This window comes from Chrysochloris asiatica, unplaced genomic scaffold, assembly GCF_000296735.1.
Source record: "Chrysochloris asiatica unplaced genomic scaffold, ChrAsi1.0 scaffold00458, whole genome shotgun sequence".
Taxonomy (NCBI): Eukaryota; Metazoa; Chordata; class Mammalia; order Afrosoricida; family Chrysochloridae; genus Chrysochloris; species Chrysochloris asiatica.
In genome coordinates, this window is record NW_006408976.1 from 881,147 (window position 1) to 892,136 (window position 10,990).

The following is a 10,990-nucleotide window of genomic DNA, read 5'->3' on the forward strand; positions in this document are numbered from 1 at the left end:
CAAAGGTCAACTCGAGAAGACAAAGTCAAATATTACAACAAAATGTGCAAAGATCTGGAATCAGAAAACCAAAAGGGAAGAACACGCTCAGCATTTCTCAAGCTGGAGGAACTGAAGGAAAATTTTAAGCCTTGGCTTTCATTATTGAAGGATTTCTCTGGGCAAATGATTGACTGATCAGATCATTCAGATCAGAAAGCATCAGAAGACTATGGAAGATGTCTCTATTTGCCTGCGGTGTCTGAGATTCATTCTTAAGGAATTGAGAACATAAATCTTCCAAAATGTCAAAAAGACCATCTTTTGCTCAACCTTCCACCCCAGCTCCTGCAACACAAATGCCCAGCACACCAGGATTTGTAAGATAAAATCCATACAGTCATCTCGCCTACAACAGCTACAGGCTAGGAGGGAATCTGGGCACCAAAGCAGGTACTGTTGGTATTAAGATTCCAAAACTCCCAGAGCCACCAGATAAGCCATTGATGCCCTACCTGAGGTACACATTGTAGAGTCTGGGACCAAGTTAAGGCTTCCAACCCTGACCTAAAGTTGTGGGAGATTGGCAAGATTATTGGTGGCATGTGGTAAGATCTCACTGATGAATAACAGAAATATTTGAACGAATATGAAGCAGAGAAGATAGAATACAATGAGTCTATGAAGGCCTATCATAATTCCCTCACATACCTTTTACATAAATGCAAAAAGTTGAGCAGAAGCTGCTTTAAAGGAAGAAAGTCAACAGAGACAGTCTTGCATAGAGAAAGGAGAACCTTACATGAACATTCAGCATGCTGAAGATCCAGATGATTATGATGCTGGCTTTTCAATGAAGCATACAGCCACCGCCCGTGTCTAGAGAAACCACCACCTCATCAGTGAGATCCTTAGTGAGAGTGTGGTACCAGATGGTCAGTTGTCACAACAGGTAGAATGCAGATCCTCAAACGACAGGTCCAGTCCTTAATGATTCATAGCAAAAGCTAGAAGCTGAACTTCTTCAAGTAGAGGAGCTGCACCAGGAAAAGAAAAGGAAACTCCTGGAAAGCACAGACTCACTTAACAACGAACTTAAAAGCCTGCACAGTTTGAAGGTAGAAGAGGACATAGAGAAAATTGTGGCTGAAATTGCACAGGCAGAGGAACAGGTCAGCAAAAGGCAGGAAGAAAGGGAGAAAGAAGCCGCAGAGCAAGTTGAATGTTCCTGAGGAAGAGCAAGCATCTCATAAAATGGAAGAAAAGAAGGAAGATGAGAACATTCCAATGGAGACAGAGGAGACCCACCTTGAGGAAATGACAGAAAGCCAGCAGAATGGTAAAGAAGGCATGTCAACTCCTGAGGATAAGGAGAGTGGGTGGGAATGGGTTGACAGTATGGCAGAGGAAGGGACCAGTGGCATTGGCTCAGAGAGCAACAGTGCAACTGTGGAGGAGCCACCAACAGATCCCATCCCTGAAGAGGAGAAAAAAAATAAATGTTGCCTTGTTTTAGTGTGCTAAATACTTTTTAAAATTAAATAATGCTTTTTTGAGTTTTGTTTTTTGTTCTTAAAGAAGATGGAAGGAATATACAGAGTCAGTGTACCAAAAGGAAATGGTTGATGTTCAACCATTTCAAGAGGTAGCATAAGATCAAGAGCCAATGAAGGAAGGAGTCCAAGGTGCATTGAAGGAATTGGCAAAGAACAAGGCACCAGGAATTGATGGAATATAAACTGAAATTGGTGGCACTGGAGGCACTCACTCATCTATGCCAAGAAATTTGCAAGACAATTATCTGGCCAACTTATTGGAAGAGATTCATGTCTGTGCCCATTCCAAAGAGAGGTGACCCATGGAATGTGGAAATCATCAGACAATATCTTTGAGTAAAGTTTTACTAAAGGTAATACAGAAATGGCTGCAAGTATACATTGACAGAGAACTTTCTGAGGTTCAAGCCGGATTCAGAAGAGGACATGAAACAAGGGATATCATTGCTGATGACCAATGGATCTTGGCTGAAAGCAGAGAATACCAGAAAGATGTTTACCTGTGCTTTATTGACTACACAAAGGCTTTCAATTGTGTGGGTCATGACAAGATATGGACAACATTGAGAAGTATGAGTATTCCAGAACACTTAATTGTGCTCATGAGGAATCTGTAAATGGACCAAGAGGCAGTTTTTCGAACACTGGCTGAATGGTACAAAATTAAGAAAGGTGTGTGACAGGGTTGTATTCTTTCACCATACTTATTCAACCTGTATGCTGAGCAAAGAATCCAAGAAGCTGGGTTATATGAAGAAAAACATGGCATTAGAATTGGAGGAAGACTCATTAATAACCTATGATATGCAGATGATATAACCTTGCTTGCTGAAAGTGAAAAGGGCTTAAAATACTTACTGATGAACATCAAACACCACAGTCTTCACTATGGATTGCATCTCAATGTAAAGAAAACAAAAATTCTCACCACTGGACCAATAAACAACATTCTTATCAATGGAGAAAAGATTGAAGTTGTCAAGGACTTCATTCTTCTTGGATCAACTATCAACATTCATGGAAGCAGCAGTCAAGAAATCAAAGGACATATTGCATTAGGCAAATCTGCTGCACAAGACCCTTTTAAAATGTTGAAGAGCAAAGATGTCAGCTTGAGGACTAAGGTGCGCCTGACCCAAGCCATAGTATTTTCAATAACCTCATAAGCATGCAAAAGCTGGACAGTAAATAAGGAAGACTGTAGAAGAATTGATGCATTTGAGTTATGGTGTTGGAGGAGAATACTGAAAGTGCCATGGGCTGCCAAAAGAACCAACAGATCTTGGCAGGGGCCATAATAATAATATGGAATTTTATTAATAAGGAATTAAAATGAATAAATTGAGACATATTAATCAAGGAATTAAAATAAATAAATGAGACATGGGGAAACCTGGGCATAGAAGAATTCATTGTTTTTGCAGAGCAACAATGAATTATTTTTCTTTGGATGGCAAAGCCACAAAGAATTATTTTTATGCACAGACCCCTAGTTAAGGAGCTCTGGTAGCGTAGTGGTTACGAATTGGGCTGCGAACCTAAAGGTCAGCGGTTTGAAACTACCAGCTGCTCCGCTGGAGAAAGATGAGGATTTCTACTCCCGTAAGGATTTACACCCTCAGAAACCCTGTACAGGCTCTCTATGGGTCGGAACCGACTCGACGGCACATAACAACAACAACAACAACAACAACAACAACAACAGAGCCCTAGTTAAATTTTCTCTTGTTGAATCATTCTCCAATTTATTCATGATTTTATTAGTATCCCTTTACTTTGGATTTGACTCTCCTACACTTTAGTATATTTTTATTAAAAGTTAGAAGCCATATACTAGCTACATTTACACTACTTGTAATCATAGATAGTTTTAATACTTATATTAACAATGTTCTTAAGACTACTAGGAGACAGGATTTGTCAATTGAATTACTACCAGCTTAGGCTTAGTGATTATAAACATTCTTCCTTGTAGCCTTAGTTTAAGGCAATAAAGAATCCCTAAAAGCAACTAGACCATAAATAAGGACTGTGGGTACAAGAATTCCTAAAAACAATTAGACTATAGATAAAGACTATGGGTATATATAGATACTAAATAAAAAGTCTGACTTAGACGTTCTTAAATTAATGATCAGTAAAATAGGGAAATTGTTTTTCATAGCCTCAGTTTTTAAAAAGTTCTGATAGGTGATGTTTTTGTAGGCTATAAACAGATAATGTATGGAAGAAGTTAATGGAGAGTTAATTGCACCTAACAACTAAAATTAACAAGACTCAGTAGATAGAGATTAAGAAATATATGTGAAGGTTAACTTGCTTCTCAGAGAAAAGAATAGATTTATGTATGAACAAATGTTTAAAATGTTTCAAGGCACCAGAATGTCTTGTATGCCTTGAGATAATGTCTCTTTGCTGTAACTTTTCATCTCTGTTGTAAATCTAAGAGTCATAAACCATGAAGAAAGGGCCTCAGAATAGATTGTATTTTGAAGACATTGATTACTATGAATGCAATGTTTTTTGTAACGGTATATAAGGGGGTTGTAGGATAGAATAGGAGAGAAGAAGTGAGGAGGAGTGAAAGAAGTAATGTAGAGAAGAAGAATAAGAAGGAGGAGTGAAGAAGAAGGAAGGTAAGGGAGGTATGTAGAAGGAGTGTAAGAAGGAGTGTAAGGAGTAATGTAGAAGGAGGGGAGTAGTGTAAGGAGGAATGTGGAAGAAGGAAGGTAAAGAAGAAGGAATGTAGAGAAGGAAGGGAGTAGTGGAGAAGGAAAAATAATGGCAGAAGAATAAAGCAGGAGAGGAGAAGGAGAAGGAATAAGTGGAAGGATAATAAAGCATGTAAGAAGAAGAATAGAGAGAAAAAGCAGGAGAGGGAGGAGTAAAGAAATGGAAGGGGATTAAAAAAGCAGGAGGGGAATGGAAACAGGAGCAGGGGAAGGGAGAAAAGAAGCAGAAGAGATGAGCAGGAGAGCAGGGGAGTAAAGAATGAGAGAAGAACAAAGCATGTAATAAGAAGATTTTTTAATTCATTACGATTTATTGATTCCGTGTAATTCTTATCGCTGACTTCGCACCTGCCTTTGGAAAAAACCCTTGAAATAAATTTGCTGGGGCTGGCTCCTGGCAAGATCTGTATTGGAATAAGTGCAACCAGAGTGTGTCTTGGAGGCCAGGCTGGCCAAATTTCATCTCTTATAATCTCGACTTATTATCAAGATGGACCAGTTGCTGGAGAAGGATATCATGTTTGGTAAGGTGGAGGGTCAGAGAAAAAGAGGAAGAGCCCCAGCAAGATGAATTATCAATGTGGCAGCATCAATAGGTCAAGCATGGCAACAATTATGAGTTTGGCCCAGGACCAGCCAGTGTTTTGTTTTGTTGTGCATAGGGTCCCTATGAGTCGGTACCAACCTGATGGCACCTAACAACAACATCAACATCCAAGACTACATTACAGTTAGCTATCATGTCTCCTTGTGCCTTCTTGGGTGTGACGGTTTCCTAGATTTTATTTATGATGTCCCTGACAGTTTTGAGTTGTTCTATTGAGGTATCTTGTAAGAAGCCCCTCTGTTGGAATTTGTCTGATGTTATTGTCATGATTAGAATGGGGCTATAGATTTTTGGGAGGAAGACCACAGGGGCAAAGTGTCATTTCCATCACATAATGTCAAGGGTACATACCATTAACAATCATTACATTGACTTTGTTCTTCTGGCTAAGGTACACTGCAAAGTTACTCTTTTATGATCCCATTTTGAAGAAAGTCACAGTGAGCAATCACCCTTAGGAGTAGTAAATTATGTTCCCTCTCCTTAATTCTTATGCATGGAATATTTATCTCTTCTTCCCGTTTATTTATTCAAGCAATCATTTATTTGGTTCAGTATGGTCTCATAGACATTTATTTTGCATTTTGTATTGTAACCCAGCATTATTTTATTTATCTAGTGCTCAACTTACTCCAGTTTTGGCCATTGAGAGCTCTTTCTTACACTTGGTTCCTGTGTTCCTTTGGCATATCACCATCATATGTTTTTGTTTTATTTTTATCAACTTGTTTACTTTTAATAGATTTTGTTCATTCTACAAATAGAATATAGTCCCATGATTGTGTGAGCATTCTTCATTCTCTTTATAAAAGTAATATACAGTAATGAGCATTGAAAAATATGAAAGTAGCAAGAGAAATCAAGCACAAGTCTGATTCAATCTTGGTTATATGAATGTATTCTCTTAAGGTGTTTTTCATTTTCTTTTCTTTTTATTATTTTGCATACTTTTTTGTAATTGCTTTTTGTCATTTAGCCACACACTAAAATTGACACATAATTATGCTCAGATACTATAATTCTGTGCATTCCATAATTCTGGGCACATAGCAGGCTTTTAATGAGCAGTGACTGAAGGAATTAGCTATTTAGACAGTTTCGATATTGTTGAATCATAAACAGCAATGTGGTAAGTATCTTTGAGACTGAAAGCAATCCAAGCATTTTTACATTATTTTGCATATTTGAGAATTCTAGAAGTTGAGCGGAGTCAAATCACATCAATATTTTAAAACTTTTGATCCATAATTAGAATTTTCAAATGTGGATAAATTGTATGACGCAAACCCACAGGAAGAAAGGGAAAGACATTGCCCAAGCTATGCAAATAAACCAAGGGTCACGACTTGCTGAGAATGTAAAAGAAATCAGCTGATTAATGAGAAATTAGGCTTTTTATAGAAACTGAAAATCTAGTGGAGAGCTTTGCATTGTCCTCATCAGCATACATTCTCACTGCTCTGTAGAGACTGAAGGATGTGAATACAGCAGGTATAATTCAAATTAGCTCAACAAGGGCAAGAATAGCCCATATCCTAGGCAATACTGGTCAACTAATCCTCATACAACTCTCTTAAGTCATCTGAGCAATGGGAGGACCGGGTTCAGTCACTACAGAGAGTGGGCATTGCTCCCCAAGACTCCTGCTTAATTTGATTCCTATGTTATCTCAAACGATTGCTAAAAAATTAACACACACACACAGAGCAACCCAAATCTGTTACTGTCAAGTCGATTCCAACTCATGGAGACCCCTTGTGTTCAGGGCAGAAAGTAATTTTTATGGAAGCAAATTGTCAGACTTTTTCTTATAGAAGCACTGGGTGGATTTGAATAACCAGTCTTGAGGCTAGTAGTAAAGTACTGTTTGTGTCACCTAGGGATCTAAATAATAATGATAATAATAATACAGGAAACATCAGAAGTAGACTCATTCATTTGATAGCAGGTGAGATATTAAAGGAATCAAAAGAGATTTTTTTTTTTTTTTGGTTATCATTTGTCGAAGTTTTAACATTTTTCTCTCAAGGAAAAGACTTCTAACTTGTTTTTGTTTGTTTGTTTGTTTTTTATTACTTGGTATGATAATAATATGTTGTTGCTGTTGCTAAGTGTTATTGAGTAGGTTCCTACTCATAGCAACCCTGTATAAGGTTTCCAAGGAGTGGCTGGTGAGTTTGAACTGCCGACCTTGTGGTTCAAACTGACCTTACAGTCCACTGCTTATCCCACAGCCCCACACCAGGACTTTGTAATTATATAGGAGTGCTTTTTGATTGGTTGGTTGGTTGGTTGGTTTGGTGCGTAGAGGGGTCTTACACTGTCTTTAAACCTTATGGATATTGCTAAATGTTGGTTTGGGGATGTGTCTGGGGGAAAGCATCCTCAAATTCTTTTCTGAGAAAAATCATCCTAGTCTTTACTTCATCCTCTGCTTCACGGCCTCTGTTGTGTCAAAGAAAGGGCCCTTGTTTTTAATATAGAATATGTGTTCCAGACATTTATATAATTTGTATATGTGACTTCATGCTCTAAAGGCATCCTTTTCTACACTATTGATTAATATGGAAAATGTTTTTTATTCTTAGCTGACTTTTTGGAGTTCAGAGTTTAAATTTAATTTTTCATACTCTTTTTTTCTTTTATGTTTCTACCACAGATTGGGCAACTGCACAGAAAATGGTTTGGATATGGCTAAAGCTGTTGACAGATGAAAAACAACTAGTCAAAGAGCTAAATGATAATGTAAAGCACCAGGGAATTTGTGTGCATATTGGCAGGGGTGATGTTTGTGTCTAGGTATTCCTTTGTTGCTTGTTGCCAAATGCTGTTGAGTCAGTTCCAGCTCATGGCGACCCTGTACAGGGTTTCCAAAGAATGGTTGGTGAGTTTGAACCACCAACATTGCAGTTCAAATCACGTTGCGGTCTGGTGCTTATCCTAAATCTCCACACCTAGTATGAAATAATCCCAACTCTTCACACCACCCAGCACAGTACCTAACACACAGTACATGATCCATGAATACCAATTTTGTTACAATATCAGGTTCGCCATTTTAGGCTGTACCTTCCGGGTTCTTCCCTCTCCCCTCTCTTCAATTCCATTTTGTCTGTTTCCCTGCCCTAAGCTACAAGGTGCATAGTTTAAAGGGCAATATGGCTTTTGATAGGCCAGAGCTAAATCACCCCAGCAATGACCACTCCCTTCCTGTTGAACCTATATAAGATCACTCCCTTCCTGTTGATTTTCTCTTCTTCCTCTCTCTTCTCTTCTGCCTCCTGCCTTCTCTCTACGGCAGAGGTCACCTTCCTCACCCTGAATAAAAGTCTCTAGATGGGCCGTCTGGTGTGCGGTATGGTTGATGAGCGATGCCAGGGTTTGTTTTTCCTTTCATTGGTGTCAGAAGTGGGATGGTTGAGGCCCCTGATTTAACATCGGAAGGCCCAGACCCCAATTCTCCCAGCGCTCTAAACCGCTCATTTCAACATGTCCTCCCAGCACCTGCGATCATCTTCCCTGATGCCTTCTCAGCACTCATCACGGGCAGGAGTTAATTCTTAAGCCCTCTGGCTTAGGTAAGTCCCCTTTTGTGGCTGCCCTGGGTATGGAGATTTGGACCCCGGTAACCAGGACATAAAACTCCTCTGGGACACAGACTGGGCACCAGGTTCTTTGCCTCCCATAGTGAGTTTGGAACTCACTGGAACAAGTCCGGGACTTGTCCGTTCAGCCCCCCGCCCGCTGGAGGGACACCTCAGAGTGTGGTGCACCTCTGTTACAGACCCCCTCCTTGTGGCAGGGATGCCTCCACTGGGAGCCTGGGTCCCCATACCTCAGACCGGGTCTGAGGTGCAAGCACTGTCTGAACCTCAAGAGACGTCTTAGGTTCCAGGCACTGTTTGCTGTCTTATTCCTGGTTGCTATGGGTTCCGGGTCCTCCATACCAGCAGACTATTATGAATTTGGAACTCACCGGAACAAGTCCAGGACTTGTCCATTCCACCCCCGCCCAACACCTCCATTGGGAGCTTGGGTCCCCACACCTCAGACTGGGTCTGAGGTGGGAACCTCAAGAGTCCCCTTAGGGTGTTTGCTCCGAAACCTTGAGGACTTAGACCTTGATACGCCTACTCAAACTTGGCCTCAATACAAATTAGACAACCAAAATACCTAGCCGCCCAAAGGCTCATTCAAATCAGGTCCAATCCAAGACCTATATAACTTTGTGAGCGCCAGGGAAAATGGTCAGAGATCCCATATATTCAGGGCTTTTCCTACCTTCAACCTTCTCTTTGTTCCATTGCTTGTCCTCTTGACTCCATCCCCAAATGCACCTCCACCCCTCCAACCCCCCACCCCTGCTTTGGTCCCTCTCTCACCTTCTCCAGGTCCCCAGGAACTCCCCTTACCATCCTCTTCTTCTTCTCCCACCGCTTCCCCTCCATATGCACCTACCCCGCCTTGTACTCATTCCAAATCTCAAAAGTTAATGGACCCTGAGTTTTCTCAGTCCAGTCATATAATAGCATCCTTGTGGGAAGTGGTTGGGGCAGAAGGAATTGTCCGAGTCATACCCCTTTTCCAATGGCAGAGTTAGTTTTAATTCAATCCAGACTTGGGTCTTTTACCTCAAATTCTGTAACTTTCATTAAGCAGTTTCAATTTCTAATGCAGTCTTACCAACTAACTTATCATGATATTTTTGTTGTTTTAACTAACTCTTTAACCCCTGAGGAGGGTAGGCGAGTGCTGGAACAGGCCCGTGCTCATGCAGACCAGGAACACCTCACCAATAACAATCACCCAGCAGGAGCGGAAGCTGTCCCTGACCGGGACCCCGGGTGGAATTATAACACCCAGGCAGGTATTGTCAACCAAAATATGTATATTAATTGTATACTTCATGGGCTGTGCAAGGCAGCCATGAAAGCAGTTATGACAAACTTAATGAAATCATCCAAGACAAGAACGAAAATCCTTCCACATTTCTCCAGAGGCTCACTGATGGCCTGTGGCAATATACTAATCTAGATCCGGACTCTGCCAATGGCCAAGTGTTAATTATGATGCACTTTTTCTGTTAGAGCTACCCTGACATCAAAATAAAACTTAAGAGGGTCCCCTAACCCCTCAAGAAGAGGCTCTCGCCGTTGCGTTTAAAGCCTACAATGGCCGAGATGACGCAAGGGCTGTAAAAAAGTACCAGTTATTAGCTCAGGCCATCAACCCCACCTTGCCACCACATGTAAGTGGGAAACCTGCAAAGCCTCTGGGACCCTGCTTCTAGTGCAACCAGGGTGGACATTGGGCCAAAGAATGCCCAAATCCCAAACCTCCCACCAGGCCCTGCCCCAAATGCAAGCAGAAGAGACATTGGGGTTTTGACTGCCCCTTGGCATCTACCCACCATCTGGTCGCCGCCCCCCCATCCCTTCAAGCAACCTTATTGGTCTAGCGGCAGAAGACCTATGAGGAGGCCCTGGCCTGTCTGGCCCAACGCGGATCACCGCCCAGGAGCCCAGGGTAACTTTCACCGTGGCAGGTAGGATGATCGCCTTTATACTCGATACTGGTGCTAGTTTTTCTGCATTGCAGGAATTCTGGGGACCCACCTCCCTGTGCGGGACCTCTATTGTTGGGACAGAAGGTCAAGAATGACGCCCTTGGCAAACTCCCCTCCTTTTATGCAAAATTGGCAATTTTGAATTTTTACATTCCTTCTTAGTCCTTCCCTCTTGCCCTATACCTTTATTAGGGTGGGACATCTTATCTAAGCTTGGCACCTCCCTCAAGTTTGATTTTCAGGGCCTTTCCAGCACTCCAACATCTTCCTTTTGCCTTTTACTATTGAAGGTTATTGATCCTTCCACCCTACTCCCTGTGCCAGACCAGGAACCGATTCACAATTGCTTAGAAGCCTTAGAAGTTTTCTTGCCACATGACTCACACATCCAGGAAGGACCTCTTTCCTCCCCCGACCTAGTTTGGTATACTGATGGTAGTTCTTTCTCCCAAGATAAAATCAAGTGGGCAGGCTATGCCATTGTATCTGAAAGTGGAGCTTTTCCTACCACAAACAAGCGAGCCTCCACAGTCTCTGCTTTCCTTTTCAA

At 41.3% G+C, this 10,990-nt stretch overlaps 1 pseudogene; it reads left to right on the forward strand.

The window, feature by feature from the left end:
• The first annotated feature begins 284 nt into the window (after window positions 1–284).
• On the forward strand, window positions 285–10,535 carry LOC102834160 (annotated as a pseudogene).
• The last annotated feature ends 455 nt before the right edge of the window (window positions 10,536–10,990 follow it).